Below are 16,831 nucleotides of genomic sequence, written 5' to 3' on the forward strand. Positions count from 1 at the left end.
ATGGGAGATATGTGCAGTAGGCAACATATTAGAAAGCAGAGTGCAATGAAATGAAATAAAAAGAGCTAACTAGAGTATGCAACACATATTGATTTTGTCTGATTTTGTGGTGTAGGCTTTTAATCAATTCTGTTTGCCGGAAGTCTGATTGTCTGACAGACTTAGGCAGAAAACTAACACGTTTAAGTGTTTCTGTGGTTATACAAGTTTTGACAAGTGATACCACACCCAATTCCTCCCTTACTTCAACCTTCTCTTTTTCTACTAGGTCGGGGGTAGGAGAAATGTTCAGTATCCATACTTGATTCAATAACTTAGAATGTTTTACATTTTTACACTTCTGCCATACAACAAATCACCAATTCACATGTTATCAATCATCATCTATCATCTCTCTCTCTCTCTCCCATCCCCTAAAAGCTAACTTAGCCATTTTATGAGATTAAGCAAGGCCCCACTTTATATATGGAAGGCGACATATGTTGCTTCTAGTGTTTTAGAATATCTTATGATATTTATGCATTGCACTGGTTAATTAGCAAAATAAATATGAAATTGCAAACTGATAAAGCTTGGTCCCATTGACAAGAATTTTGTTATTTGTAAATTTATTCCAGTTTTGAGCTGCTGCTCCCCTTCTTCAAATGTGTGCACGTGCATTCACTATGTGGAGGGATGGCAGAGCACCTATTCAGGACTTTACTTTCCATCACTAGTTGGGCTATCAAAGTTGAAATCGGACCTTCAGATGACCCCCTCCCCCAAGACATCAGCAAAATAAAAAGGTCTTTAAGGTCCTGTCTGAATGACGGGATAAATAGCCCCTCTTTTCTGGCATTCTGCTCTTCCCAGTAAGAATGAGAAAATGAGTCTTTCTGTACAGTCATATGATCTGAGTTAATGACGGCAAACGAGGCAAACGAGAATGCCAGCTGCCTTCTCAATGATTCTCATCTCCTCTTCTAGTTCTTCTACTCCCGAAGCAGTCTGCAGGCAGCTTCATACTTTGCTCCAGCAATGCTTGTTGGAAAACAAAACGAAACAAACACAAGACATTCAAAGTCTTACAAGAAGGGAAACACCCCCACTCCAGTGTTTGACTCTTTCTGGCAATTTTTATATTGAAATACCTCAAAGCATTGCTATACATTTCCAATGTACCAGGGAGCCGAAGGACACATGAGATGAGGGTGGGGGAATATAAAATATGACTAATATAAAATCTCCCAGCTAAAATCTTTCTTTTGACATTAACCAAAGGCATCTTCCTAGATCAAATTGGAAAAATACTTAACAGTACTTATAATTGAACTGCAGTGTTCTATAATTTATTAGTTTAGGTTAATAAAAACTTTTTATTCTTTTTGAAAAAAAATATTTTAGTGCAAACATTTAGAAAGTAAAGCAGATGGCCAGTTTATATTAGACTGAGTCTCTCTCTCTCTCTCTCTCTCTCTCTCTCTCTCTCTCTCTCTCTCTCTCTCTCTCTCTCTCTCTCTCTCTCTCTCTCTCTCTTCGTCTCCCTCTCATACACTCACAGCAGGAGATGCCTCATCTGTAGGGAACCTGTTGCAACATGTATGTGCAACAAGAATCAATGCAAACATCGTAGGTTAGGATGCTCAGAGGGTATAGTAACAAGACCAGAGATTGCACACAATAGTCTGATTGGCTGCACACAACTAAAAAACAAGGACAACTTTGAACGCACCACTGAGGGGTATCTCGACTGTTTTGTAGCATATTCTGCAAACACTCCTCTCTTGGATAGATATTTAACCCATATTCTTTTATATCAACTATTTCCTGCAATTGCATTTTAATAAATTTATTCTATTATTCATAGATTAGCTGTGTGATTATTATATGATATAGCAAATATTAAGTAACTAAGTAAGTGACAGTTTGAAACAAAACCTTGGCTCAAATATAGGTCACAGTTTAATATGTTAAAATATACATGAGAATGCAGGCAGATTTGGTCTTCATTCCTCAACATTTCTTATGAAGCATATAATTAATTATATTTTTCATTACATCACAATGAGAGAATGAGAGAATTTTGTTCTGTACCAGCCTGCTACTGGCCCTGCAGAAAAGGCAGGGACAACCCCTTTTACAAGAAGGCAAGAGGCTGGAATTACGCCTGCCAAATTTATAGCTACAAAAACAAACAAGACATGAACCAAGAAACAGGAGCTTTAAGAAACAGGAAATATCCAAGCGGTTGCCTTCAGCAAACCAGCCCTCCCACACATTCCCCTTATATAGAGTTCAGGGCATGGCTTCTCTCTGCCTCCTTCCGAGGAGCCCCATTGCCTTCCTCTGTTTACTCCTAATTGACTGCCTCCTGCGTTGGGCATCCTTGAACAGGGCCAGCTGTGGGTCATCTTCATCCACGCTGTCAGGCTCACACAGCTGGGTCTCTGTGGTGACCAAGTGGGAGGGGCCTGGCTGAGGGCTCTCATCAGCAAGATCTTCAACTCCCTCAGCAAGGTCTTCAACACCCCCCTCCTCCTCTGAATCGTCCGACCCAACTGCCGAACCCACAGGCTGACCCTGAATCACAACACTATCCCGCACCGCAGGGCCCTTCCCCTGGGTCTGCCGATCCGGATGCGGTCGGGATAGAAATTGTTCATGAAAAGCGGTCACCAACGCAGGGGCATGAACGGCGGTCGCGTCTTCCCAGGTGAAGTCCTCTGGTCCGTAACCTTCCCATTCAATCAGGTATTGGAAACGACCTTTCAGCCAATGGGAATCCCTGATGATGGCGACCTCGTACTCGGGGGTGCTGCCTCCATCACGAGGTCCTGATGGGGGAGGTTCCGCTTGGTGGAGTGGACAGGCTGGTTGCTCGGGGACCAACAGAGACAGATGAAAGACTGGGTGCACGCGCAGGGAACGTGGCAGAGTTAAGCGATAGGCGTCCGGATTGATGACAGCCTCGACTGGGAACGGTCCTAAATATCGGTGATCTAACTTTCTGACCGGCCGTGTTGACGGTAGGTTCCTGGTGGACAACCAGACCTGATCTCCCACCGATAGTGGAGGCGTATCCCGTCTTGACCGATCAGCAAAACTTTTGTAATCAGACTTGGCCTTCTCTAACTGACGTTGCACCAATCGATGGATTGCCTGTAACTCTGCCATGAAGTCGTTCGCTGCCGGCTCCGGTGAGTCCACGGGAGAAAGGGGGAAAAACCGGGGGTGATATCCCACATTGGCCAAGAACGGTGTCATCTGTGTGGAGGTGTGCTGCGAATTGTTAAATGCAAACTCAGCTATGGCCAGATAGTCCACCCAATTGTTTTGCTGCAGATTGACGTAGCAGCACAAATATTGTTCCAGGATACCAATGACCTTCTCGGTTCCCCCGTCAGTTTGAGGATGATGCGTGGACGAGAGGCAAATCTTGATATCCAACGCATGCATCAACTTCTGCCAAAAGCGGGCTGTAAACTGGGGCCCCCTACCAGAGACGACTCTATCAGGGAGGCCGTGCAGCCGAAACGCCTGCTGAATGAACATACGACTAGTGGCGTGGGCTGACGGTAAGCCGTGACAGGGGATGAAGTGTGCCATCTTGGTCAGCATGTCCACCACCACGTACACTGTCGTAAAACCAAAGGATGGGGTAAATCTGTCAGAAAGTCCATGGAACAGCCCCCCAGGGTCTTTTGGGTGTCGGCAAAGGCTGCAGTAATCCAGGCGGGGCCCCTGTCGCTGACTTGGCCTGCCCGCATGGGATGCAGGAGTTAACATAGGACTGGACATCGTGTCGGACTCGGGGCCACCAGAAGGTACAGGAGACCAGGTTCATGGTCTTGAACAGGCCAAATGCCCCGCCACCAGGTTATCGTGACACTGGCTGAGGATGAGTCCCCTGAGTGGCCCTCCCGGAATGTAGAGCCTGTCATGATAATACAAGAGTCCATCCGTGACTGTCCAAGGAGAATCTGGCCCCACCTCCTCCTTCCGCTGAGCCACCCACACCTCCTGCTGCTGTGCCTCCCAGATCCGAGCCCGTATATCAACCAGCTCCCGCACCGCAGCAAAAGACTCAACAGGGATCACTATCCTGGGCAGAAGCTTGTCTTCCACTCGGGAATATTCAGGCTTCCTGGACAGAGCAGCCGCTCTTTGATTGTGCCTGCTAGGTATGTACTGAACCCGGAAGTCAAAACTCGCAAAGAAAAGAGACCACCGGATCTGGCGTTGGTTTAAATTCCGAGCGGTCTGCAGGCTTTCCAAATTCTTATGGTCCGTCTGGACCTCGATTTGATGCCGCACTCCCTCCAGATGATGCCTCCAGGCCTCGAACGCCACTTTGATGGCCAGCAGCTCCTTCTCCCAGATTGTATAATTGCACTCCGAAGGGTTCAGTTTTCGTGAATGGTACACGCAAGGGAAGAGGGTACCACTGGGTGTCGTTGCCTGGAGTAACACTGCCCCAATGGCAATGTTGGAGGCGTCCGCCTCCACAACAAACGGCCGTTGCGGGTCAGGATGCTTCAAGATGGGCTCCTTCATGAAGGCTTCCTTCAAAGTCTGGAAAGCCCGTTGTTCTGGAGCGTTCCACTGGAACCGAGTCTTCTTCTGCAGGAGCCGGGTGAGGGGGGCTGTCAAGGCAGCAAACCCAGGGATGAAAGTTCGGTAATAGTTGGTGAACCCAAGAAGTTGCTGAACATCCTTCACACGATGCGGGGGTTGCCAACTCTGCAAAGACTCAACCTTACTTGGCTCCATGGCGATGCCCTCAGGAGAAATGCAGTGACCCAGGAAATCGATGGTCACCCGGTAGAACTGGCACTTCTCCAACTTTGCAAACAGCCGATATTCTCGGAGTCGCTGCAGGACCTGATGGAGATGCTGATGGTGCACCTCATGCGATGGAGAGTGGATCAGGATGTCATCCAAGTAGATCATGACAAACTGATCCAACAAATCCCGGAAAATGTCATTCATAAAATGCTGAAACACAGCGGGGGCGTTGGTCAGGCCAAACGGCATCACCGTGTACTCAAAATGTCCATAGCGAGTACCAAACGCCGTCTTCCACTCATCACCCGGCCGAACTCTGATGAGGTTGTAAGCTCCATGCAGGTCCAGTTTCGTGAAGATCTTAGCCTCCCGGAGTAGGTCTAAGAGTTCAGGGATGAGGGGCAGCGGGTAACGATTGCGCACCGTGATGGCGTTGAGTTTCCTATAATCACAGCAAAGCCGCAATTCGCCCGACTTCTTTTTGACGAAGAGCACGGGTGCAGACACTGGTGAGGACGAGGGCCAAATTCTTCTCCAGAAAGTCCTGCAATGCAGCCAACTCGGGGTCCGACATGGAGTACAAACGCCCCACTGGGAGAGGCGCATCAGGGACTAAATCAATGGGGCAGTCATAGGGCCTGTGCGGGAGTAATTGATCCGCCTCTGTCTCGCTGAACACATCAGCAAAGTTGGACAGTTCGGGAGGCAAGGAAACCCCTGGGGAACCCTCCACCTGGCCGGCACAGATATGGCGGGAGTGGTCCACGCACTGCAAGCTTGGGAAGGTGACCAAGTTTTGTGACCAATAGATCTGTGGGTCATGCGCCCGGAGCCACGCCAGTCCCAAGACCACGGGGAAATGCAGATCTGAGGTGATATAGAACTGGATGGCCTCCACATGGGAACTGATGGCCATACATAATGGTTGCGTGGCGGCCGTAATTGGCCCAGACAGGAGCACTCGACCATCGATAGTCTCCACGAACATGGGCGGATCCACCGGGCACTGGGGAACAGCCCATTTGGCCACAAATGCTGAGTCCATAAAATTTGTGGTGGCCCCAGAGTAAATTAAGGCATGGACTGGAATCCCCTCTGGCTTGCCAGGAAGGATCAGACGTGCCTCCAATATCAGATGCCGTGGAGGTCCACAGGCAGCATCGGAAAGATGTCGCTCAGTGTTGTTGTGGGACGCCCGATCTATAACACCATCTAGATCGGGCTCGGGGTGTTTCCCGAAAGAAAAGTAGGGGACTTTCTCGGGGCAGACTCGGTCACTGATGCCCGCTGTCGCTTCTTTGGGCAAAAAGCAGCCAAATGCCCAGGGTCCCCACAGTAAAAACACAACCCCCCCGATCGTCGTCTGTTCATTTCAGTCACCGATAGACGAGACCTGGTGGCACCCAGCTCCATTGGCTCCTCCCTTTGAACTGGGGGCTCACGCACAACAGGGGCTGCAGGGGTCTGTGGGGTGGCATGGCAACTCCTTCGCTGCTGCAACCGAGCATCGATCCGCAAGCAGAGATGGATCAGCCCATTCAGGTCTGAGGGAATATCCACACGGGCCAGCTCATCCAACATCTCCTCCGACAATCCATCCTGGAAGGCATCCACAAGCGCAGCCTCATTCCAGGCGGAATCCTGGCTAAGCAGCCGGAAATCGCTGATATAGCCCTGTAGGGGGCGTTGACCCTGCCTCAGAGCTTTCAGGCATCGAGTAGCAGTCTGCGTCTTAATAGGGTCCTCATACATCAGACGCATATGATCACAAAACCCCACAAAGTTGTCCAACAATGGGCTAGGTTGAGCCAGCAGAGGCGTGCCCCAACGAGCTGCATCACCCAAAAGAAGGCTTAACACAAACCCCACCTTATCCCGGTCAGTGTGGAAATCAGCTGCTCCCACGCTCATAAAGAGCTGGCATTGTCCCAGGAAAGCAGGAAACAGTTCTGGATTACCAGTAAATTTATCTGGCATTGCAACTTGGCATTTTCTCCTGGGTGGGGGTGATGGTGGGGGTGCAGCATGAACCTGAGCTTGCAGTTGAGCCACCTGAGCTGCCAGCAAAGTGAGTTGCTGGGTGAGTTGGGCATTCTCAGCACGTAGCTGCTCCATAATATTAGTAAGGGGTGGGAGGCTGAAGGCAAACTGTTCTGTACCAGCCTGCTACCGGCCCTGCAGAAAAGGCAGGGACAACCCCTTTTGCAAGAAGGCAAGAGGCTGGAATTACGCCTGCCAAATTTATAGCTACAAAAACAAACAAGACATGAACCAAGAAACAGGAGCTTTAAGAAACAGGAACTATCCAAGCGGTTGCCTTCAGCAAACCAGCCCTCCCACACATTCCCCTTATATAGAGTTCAGGGCGTGGCTTCTCTCTGCCTCCTTCCGAGGACCCCCATTGCCTTCCTCTGTTTACTCCTAATTGACTGCCTCCTGCGTTGGGCATCCTTGTACAGGGCCAGCTGTGGGTCATCTCTGTGGTGACCAAATGGGAGGGGCCTGGCTGAGGGCTCTCATCAGCAAGATCTTCAACCCCCTCAGCAAGGTCTTCAACACCCCCCTCCTCCTCTGAGTCGTCCGACCCAACTGCCGAATCCATAGGCTGACCCTGAATCACAACAAATTTCTCCAGACAGAAAATGAGCTGTTATATATTAAGTGTTATTGTTAAACTGACAGCTCAGCCGGGCATCAGCTGTGTAACACCCGGCAACAACAGGTGGCGTCGTAACTCCCGTCCTATTGGTCAGGCCAGAGACCAGAGACCAGTGAGGCATCTCAGAACCTGGGGGACCAGCTGTGGGTCTCCAATCCCAGACCAAGGGATAGCGGGGAAGAACTTAGCCAGTCTCCAGACAGGGCAGAGCTGCCATTAAGACGCTCCAGTAGAATTTGCAAGCCCCCAGCATATCTGCAAGATTTCTTAAGGTTCATAGGTCATCCACAAGGGCAAGAAGGAGAGTCTAGTTATTATTGTTATTTGTTCTTGTTAGGGGGGGAAGGGAATGTTATATATTAAGTGTTATTGTTAAACTGACAGCTCAGCCGGGCATCATCTGTGTAACACCCGGCAACAGCAGGTGGCGTCGTAACTCCCGTCCTATTGGTCAGGCCGTTCTGGCGGGACCCTTTAAGGATGTGGATTGGTCACCGGCTTGCCGGCAACAGTATTTAAAGGAGCTGAGCTGTGGAGACTCTGTCCTGTTCCATCCACAATAAAGCTGAGCACTGACCCGGTGTCATGTCATCTGTTCCTGATTGGTCTACCCACAATACTTAACACGAGCCATGGTTTTTTTCAGAAGAAAAGGATATGAGGTGAATAGGGAAGTCCATAGAGATAAACCACTTCATAGATGTGTATTTGAATTTAGCATACATGCATGCACATTTTGGCTGCAGTGCTATGCACACTTATTTGATTTCTGAACCAATTTGTAGAAAATATACACAGAGGTATTCATAAGTGTATATAAGAAATATATAGAGGTATATACTACACACACACACACACATACACACATGCACACGCACGCGTGCACACACACACACACACACACACACACACAAATCCATGTTTCTTTAGAAGAAACTAGATAAGTGCCCCAGTCAACCCCCTCAGGAAAATAAGACTCTTATTTTTAGTGGAATCAAAAGAATTTTTACTAAGAGAAATTGGATGCAGAAAAGTTTGCAGAATCTGAAGATCCCACACAAAGCACAAAGCAATTCTTTCAGTTTCCCAATCCCAACCCCACTGACCATTCCACTGGTGGCCAATGCAGTGCTGAGAAGATGTTTTGAGAATGCTGAGGTGTTAGGTAGATAACAGTTCACACTAAGGACATGATGGCTTTGGAACCTGGTGAAAACTGGCTGGGAAATAGTCCGTCCCATTTCTGAAGACAGTTCCCCTCCCTAATTCCCAAGCAAACAGCAGAAAGAAAAAATCCCAAGCATGTCATCCCCCCTCCCCCCTTAGCACAATGGCAGGACACCAGAGTATGAATGGTAGACCTGACATGCTGTTCCCCTGAACAGCAACATTAGTCCTGCAAAACAAAACACAATAAAGAAGGTGAAAAGAAAGTTAGAGTTGACAGCTTACTCAGGTTTATCAGGATACTGATTATGAAATCATTTAAGGAGTCTAGCAGCTTTAATATGATGTTGTTCGACCCATTTATTTTAGGATTTGGGAAAATTTTGCCACATATCTAAATATTGAATTTTTCTCCGATATCTGCATGAATCTAAAATGTCCTTAAACTCAAAATATTGTTCCCCTTCTATCATTAAAGGTTCTGGTGGTGATGACAATTCAAGTCTAGGGGAGGTAATCTCAGTCTTTAACAAACTGTAGTGGACAATGGGTGAATGCATCAAAGACATTTGGGCAAATCTAGTTCTACCATTACAGGGTTAATAATAGGTAAATACGGTCTCCAACATTAAAATTTTTTGGTTCCATGCACTTTTTGTCAGCTTGTTTTTTGTATGCTTCCATGGCATCTGCAATAGACTTCCTCACAACTGGCCAAGTATTTCATAACTGGGAGACCCATTCTTTTAAAGAAGGCACAGGGGGATCATTCAAAGCTAGCTCAGACATGGGGGTGAAATCTTGTCCTATAACCACCTTGAAGGAGGTGAACCCTCTACTACTGTGTATTGAGTTACTGTATGCTATCTCTGTAAATGGTAAAAGGTCTGTCCAGTTCTCCTGTTGGTAATTAATGTAGCACCTGAGGTAATGTTCCAAGGCAAAGTTCGTGTGTTTGTACCCCACTTTAGTTTGCAGGTGGTGACTGGAGCTAAGCCCTTGATCAGTCCCCATAAAATTTAAGAATGCTTGCCAGAACTTGTAATTGAATTGCACCCCCCCCCCATGGAGATTATGCTTTGTGGGACTCCATGCAGTCAGTAGACATGTTGCACAAAAAGCTTGGCTAGCACACATGCGGAAGAATTTTTTTGGCATAGAACAAAGTGCATCTGATTGGAAAACAAATCAGTTATAACTCATATAACTGTATTTCCTGAACTTTCTGGGAGTTCTACTATGAAATCCATGGAGATTTCTCTTCAGGATGCCATTGGCTCAGCCACTGGCTGGAGGATCCCTGGGGTTTTCTTTTGATACTGCTTGGGCAACTTGCCACATAACTTTCAATGTCCTTCTTTGACAGCCACCAAAATTGCCTTTTAATTAAATGTTCACCAACCAACATGCCCAGCAGTTTTTGAATCATGGCTTTTACTTAGAACCAGTAGCTTCTGACTCTCTGGTACATACAATTTAGCCCCCACCCAGGCTAGACCACTTTGTATGGAACATTCATTTTTGTGATTCTGAAACCATTTCTTTTCCTATAGTGAGGCTGTCATGGTTCGGACAGATGAAACTCTTCAAAGAACTTTGAGGCATTGTTTACCAATATAACAACAACAACAACAAGAACAATAATAATAATAATAATAATAATAATAATAAAATAATAATAATAATAATAATAATAATAATAATAATAATAATAATAATAATAATAATAATAATAATAATAATAATAATGTTGGAAGGAACTTTGGAGGTCATCCAGTCCAATCCCCTGCTCAGGCAGGAAACCCTATACCATTTCGGACAAATGGCTGTCCAGTCTCTTCTTAAAAACTTCCAGTGTTGGAGCATTCACCACTTCTGGAGGCAGGGTGTTCCACTGGTTAATTGTTCTAAATGTCAGGAAGTTTCTCCCTAGTTCTAGGTTGCTTCTCTCCTTGACTAGATCCATCCATTGCTTCTTGTCCTGCTTTCAGGTGCTTTGGCGAATAGCTTGGCTCCCTCTTCTTTGTGGCAGCCCCTGAGATATTGGAACACTGCTGTCATGTCACCCTTTGCCCTTCTCTTTGTTAAACTACACATACCCAATTCCAGCAACTGTTCCTTATATGTTTTAGCCTCCAGTCCCCTAATCATCTTTGTTGTTCTTCTCTGTACTTTTTCTAGAGTCTCAACAACTTTTTTACATCGTGGTGACCAAAACTGGATGCAGTATTCCAAATGTGGCCTTACCAAGGCATTGTAAACTGGTATTAATACTTCACGAGATCTTAATTCTATCCCTCTGTTAATGCAGCCTAGCACTGTGTTGGCTGTTTTGACAGCTGCAGCACACTGCTGGCTCATATTTAAGTGATTGTCCACTAGGATAGGGCTTTTTAACTGGTGGTACCCATACCATCTGTGGTACATTGGCACCTGTCAGGTGATATGTGACCATCCTAGAAAAGTGGTAGTGGGGGAGGGGAATGAGCTGAACTGGTGGCAGCACTGCAGAAGCCTGAGCAAGAGACAGCTGGAGCTGCAGGGCTGTCAGGGCTCAGCAGAAGCCCAGGATCAGCCCCAGGCTCCAGCTGATCGGTGCTTCTTCTGATTGGCCTTCTTCAGGACTTAGCAGAAGCAGCAGGATCAGTGCTGGATTCCAGCTCTTTCCTTTGCGGCGAAGGGGCCAGGAGGGGGGAGGCGGCTTCCACGTTCCTCAAATCTGGTACAAGGCAAAGCAACAGGAACCAGAAATTGCTAATCGCCTGGCCGACAGTGGTGGGCTCAGCTCTGCTGCACTGGAAGCGCAAGGCAGAGGCCCCTGAAAACGGACCGAAGGGAAAGCAGAGCAGAAGGGAAATCTGAACATCCCCCCCAAAAAACCCCCCACCGCTGGACAGCCTTTTCCTCTCCTTTCTGAATGCCTTGATGGTCCCCTGTGATGGGTGAGGGGGACAGCAAGAGAAGGGGGTCTGCCTGCTACAGGGGCTTCAACCTGTACTTCATCTTGGACAAGTAGGTGGCCAGGCGTGGCAGTGGCTATGTGGGATGAGGCTGGACTGCAAGGGACGCTTTGTTTTGGGAAAGGGTTGCAGCAACCCTGGCAGTTTTTCGAAACTCCGCAGCAGTTTTTTCCCCTTGCTTTGGGTGCCAATTTGGAGAAAAACTGCCTGGCGGATGTTGCGTTCCTGTTTCCTCCAGAGGAGGTTGAAGGTAAAAGATTGGCTCCTTCACTGGCTTCTCTTTTTGCAATGTTGCTTTTTTTTTGGAGGGGGGGAGTTTAGCAAAGAGCAGCTGTCAGCTTTAGCCTGTTTGGTTAGACTTGCAACTGCCTGTTTCCAAAGTAAATCCCTCACTCAGCTTCCCTCATGGGGTGCAATTTCTGTGGAGCAGCCATTTAAGAAAGGGGCGGGGAGCCTTGGATCTTTTATGACTTGTGGACTTCAACTCCCAGAATTCCTGACCAGCCATGTTGAGGGGAAAGGGAAAGGTTTCCAAACTGAGCCATGCTGGCTCAGGAATTCTGGGAGTTGAGGTCCACAAGTCATAAAAGAGCCAAGATTCCCCACCCCTGGTTTAAGATCTCTGAATGCAACATATTTTCACATATGGTGGACATGTAAAAAGGTTAAGGCCTTTTGGATTAAAATCTGGTGGAATATACAGAAGATCTTTAAAAGGAGGATAAAGTTTTGTCCGCAATTTTTTTTGTTGGGAATAATTGTTGATGCTACAGTGGTGGACTCTAAGTTGATGCTGAATTTAGTCACGGCAGCAAGACTTTTGATAGGACAATATTGGAAGAAAGAGGAGCTGCCGACCATAGAAGAATGGACTTTAAAGGTTTCCGACCTGGCAGAGATGGCGAAGATATCGGCTTATTTGAAAGATCACTCGCAAGAACGTTATATTATGGAATGGAGAAAGTGGATTGAGTTTATCCAGAATAAGTATAGGGTTAAGAAGTTTTATCTAGCATTCGAATAAGTCTTCTTTCGTGTTTTTTCTTTTCTTTTCCTATTTTTTTTTATATATATTTAATAATGTTAAGTTTTGTTTGTTCTTATATAAGTTAGAGAGTGATGGATTTTAGAATTTATGGTTGTTAGTATATGGTTGCTTATGATTGCTTTTATATATATATACCTTGTATTTAGCTCTGGGAAGTCCGGGGGGGGGAGGGGGGTGGGGGGGAGGTAGGGGAGGGAAGAGGGAGGGGGGAAGGGGGGAGGTAAGGGGGGAGGGAAGAGGTAGGGGGGAGGTAGGGAGGGGAGGGTGGAGGGGGATGGGGGTTTTTAATGGAAAATAGTATTGTAAAACTTTTCAATAAAAAAAAAAAAAAAAAAAAGATCTCTGAATTCCGGAGTCAATTTGAAACTTGCTCCATGGCTGTGATGGATTATTGATTCAATAAATAATAAGTTAGCATCTAAATACCCATGAAAAAGAAATATCTTTGGGAAATATTAAATAGGCAGGAACAATAGGAAGAGGTAGAAAACCTAGCCCCAGAAACCAACTGCTGCTCCAAAAGAAACATCCATTTCCCTTCTCTTAGAAAAGTCAAGCTGAAAAATAAAAGTACCAGAGCCAAAGAAATAATGTAGCCATAAGAGCTAGCCTTGAACAAATGGAAAGAAAGCTGATAGGTTTGCCCTACATAGAAAACAATAAAACCTCAGACACACCAGCACCTATGATAAGATTAGTCAAAACTTCATCAACAAGTTATTTCCTTCCCTGGGTGATAGGATTAATCAATCCTGCTGAAAGGGGAAAAAAAACAAGCTAGGAAATTAAGAAGAAAAAACTTCTTTAAAATCTGATCAAAACTTAAAATAGGAAAAAGAGTATAAATTGTACCATGCATTAGGTGATTTTTACTAGCTAGTCCAGAAGTGATTGCTGAATCACTTCTCTCTCTGGCTTCTGTAATAAAATCTACTTTTTGGCAGCTTGCTTCGCTCAGTGTCAACTATTTTTATTTTTATTTTTAGCTTATTTTTTCCTCTTTAAGTCTGAGTTACTCACTGTTCCTTTGCTCTCCATTAATGAAATGCACATTCACTCTTTTTTTCTATTTTTGCTGTTTTTTCTGCAGCTGCAGGAATTGTATCCATGGAGTAAATAAAATGCTTGCTCATGTTATTTGTCCTACAACTGACATAATGCATTGTGTTTGCATAAGAGGTTTGGGGCTGTATTCTTAAATATTGTAACTTCGAACAGTCACTAAGCAAAATGTTGTAAGTTTAGGACTACCTGTACTTTATCACTTTTTTCCTTTTTTTGTCAAGTTTTTGACACCTTACTAGGTGACTGGTGGTACTCGGATATTGCCATATCCTAAAAATGGTACAATGGGTGAAAATGTTGAAAAGCCCTGGTCTAACCCACATTTTTTTATCTTATCTACTTTATCAAATGCCTTACTGAAGTCCAAGTAAATTATATCCACAGCATTCCTCTGGTCCACTAATTTTGTCACTTGGTCAAAGAATACAATAAGTTTTGTCTGGCATGATCTGTTTTTGACAAACCCATGTTGGCTTTTAGTAATGACTTTGTTTGCATCTAGGTATTTGCTGATTCGTTATTTGATTATCTTTTCCAGAATCTTCCCAGGTATTGAGGTCAGGCTGATAGGTCTGTATTTTCCTGGATCTATTTTTTCCCCTTTTTTGAAGATGGGAACTACAGCTCTTTTCCAGTCCTATCTGCTCTTTTCCAGTCCTCTGGTAGTTCTCCAGAGTAGCATAGCATCGGCACATACATAGGCAAAGACAAAATGTGAATTCCCCTGAGCACATGGTATCAAGCACATTCCATCCTCTAATTAACACTCATAAATCACATTCTCCAATTAGTTTGAAATGCAGGCTTTCCCTCCAGTTCTACAACCCGCCATTTCTTATCATATCTTATTTCAAAAAACCTTGATTCTCACCTTTGTAAAAATATTGTTATGTCTAACTAAACTCCCATGCACATTCCTCCTCCTTCCCCCCCAGGATCATCTAACTCTAATTCTAAGAGTAAAACATAAGAAGGAAAATGGCTGCATTTCCATATGTTGTCAAAGCATGAACATCCGATGTTAGCAGCATTGACATCTGGCCCCCCTTACGAAAAGGACAGATCCTGTAACATAAAGAAAAGCATATGTTAGGGACTGTCTCTCGGTTTGTTAGGGTGTTTCCTATAGAAACTTTTGATGAATCTGTGGGCTTTCACATTGCTAGATTTCACTCAAGTGGCTTCAGACAGCAAGTATCCCTTCCATTGTACTAGGTACTGCAATTTCCCTTCAAAAATTCTGGAAACAAGAATATGCTTTACTTCATAGTGAGTCTGATCTATTACCAGGGTGCCTTCTTAGGGAGAGATCTTAAAGTGGAGCCCCGAAAAGGTTTTAACAAGTTGCAATGGAAGACAGGGTGAACTCTCCCTAAAAGCCTAGGGAGTTTTAATTCTACTGTGACCAGGTTAATGATCTTTACAATGGGAAAAGACCCCAAGAATTTCAGTCCTAATTTCTTGCTGGGTAATTTGAGGCATAAATATTTAGTCGACAGATAAACCTTTTCCCCCACTTGGAATGCTCTTTGAGGAGCCCTCTTTCTATCTGCTTGCTTTTTATAGGTCTTGGAAGTCTTTTTTAAAGCAGTCTTCATGGCTCTCCAAACAATGGGGCCCATTGTTCAAGGTTGTTAAGATGTTTTTGAATCCTGAGCTTGTCTTCTGGGGTGTTGGCTATTCCTGCCAGTTTAGTGTCATGTGCAAATTTGATGAGTTCCCCTTCTATTCCCTCATCTAAGTCATTGATGAAGATATTGAAGAGTACTGGGCCTACGATGGAGCCTTGTGGTACTCCACTGCTTACTTCTCTCCATATGGATGTAGTACCAATGAGTTGATGCAGTCTTTCTCTGGGTACATTTTTCCCTGTTTTCATGAGGTGCAGCCCATCCTTTGCCAAGAGTCTGTTGCATAGGAAATGCAGTCCATGGTCCAGGAAATCAATGTTTTCTTGGTGACACCAACCCTTTAGCCAGTGGTTTATTTCTAGAATTCTTTTTCCCCTCAATGGGTGTTGGCCTTTTGTTGGGAGTACTGATGAAAACACTACTTATGCTCCTAGCTCCTTAACTTTATTGCCTAGTTTAGTTTAGTTTAGTTTAGATTAGTTTCCATCCATTGTTTCTTGTCCTGCCCTTTGGTGCTGTTATGTACTGGGCTTTTGGAATATCACCACATGCATTGCTGGAGAACTAACGGTTCTCCAGCAACTCAGACAGGATGTCTCTGGTCCTGCAATTGGTCAACTTTGGGCGGCAAACATGGGTTCAATCCTATTGGTTGCTACCATAGGGTCTGGCTATATATATTGAGGAAGGCTGACTCCAATTCCTCAGTACAGTTTCTGCTTAAATAAAGAACGAGTTTTTGTGTACTCATCTGTGTGTCTTTGTTCCTGCTCATCAGAGCCCACAACATAATAGATGCTTTGGAAAATAAGTAGACCCCCTTCTCTTTGTGACAAATTCTCAAATACTGGAATACTGCTATCATGTTCCCCTCAGTGCTTTTCTCTAGACTAGCTAAACCCAAATCCTGCAACCATTCTTCATATGTTTTAGTCTCCAGGCCTTTAATGATCTTAGTTGTTCTTCTTTGCATTTTTTCCAAAGTCTCAACATCTTTTTTGTAATGTGGTGATGAAAACTGGATGCAGTATTCCAGATGTGGCCTTACTAAAGTGGTACTAATACTTCACATGATTTTGCTTCTATGCCTCTGCTTATACAACTAAGGATTGTATTAGCTTTTTTGGCTGCTGGCTCATATTTAAGTGATTGTCTGAAGAGAAGAAGCAAACAAATTGCAGAAGTTTTACCTAATCTGTACTTGTACCTTTGGTTTTTCCTGCCTAAGTGTAAAACCTTGCTTTTCTCCACATTATGTTGTGGATAGAGCCCATTGTTCAACTCTGTCAAGATATTTTTGGATCCTGAGCTTGTCTTCTGGGGTGTTGGCTATTCCTGCCAGCTTAGCGTCATCTGCAAACGTGATGAGTTCCCCTTCTATTCCCTCATCTAAGTCATTGATAAAGATATTGAACAGTACTGGGCCTAAGACAGAAATGTCATGGTTCCGATAGATGAAACCAATCAAAAGAACTTTGAGGCAAAATTCTTCCTTAAAGAACATTTATTTGGGAAACAAAGTATCGGCACTACATAG

The sequence above is a fragment of the Vipera ursinii genome, assembly GCF_947247035.1.
Source record: "Vipera ursinii genome assembly, chromosome: Z".
NCBI lineage: Eukaryota > Metazoa > Chordata > Lepidosauria > Squamata > Viperidae > Vipera > Vipera ursinii.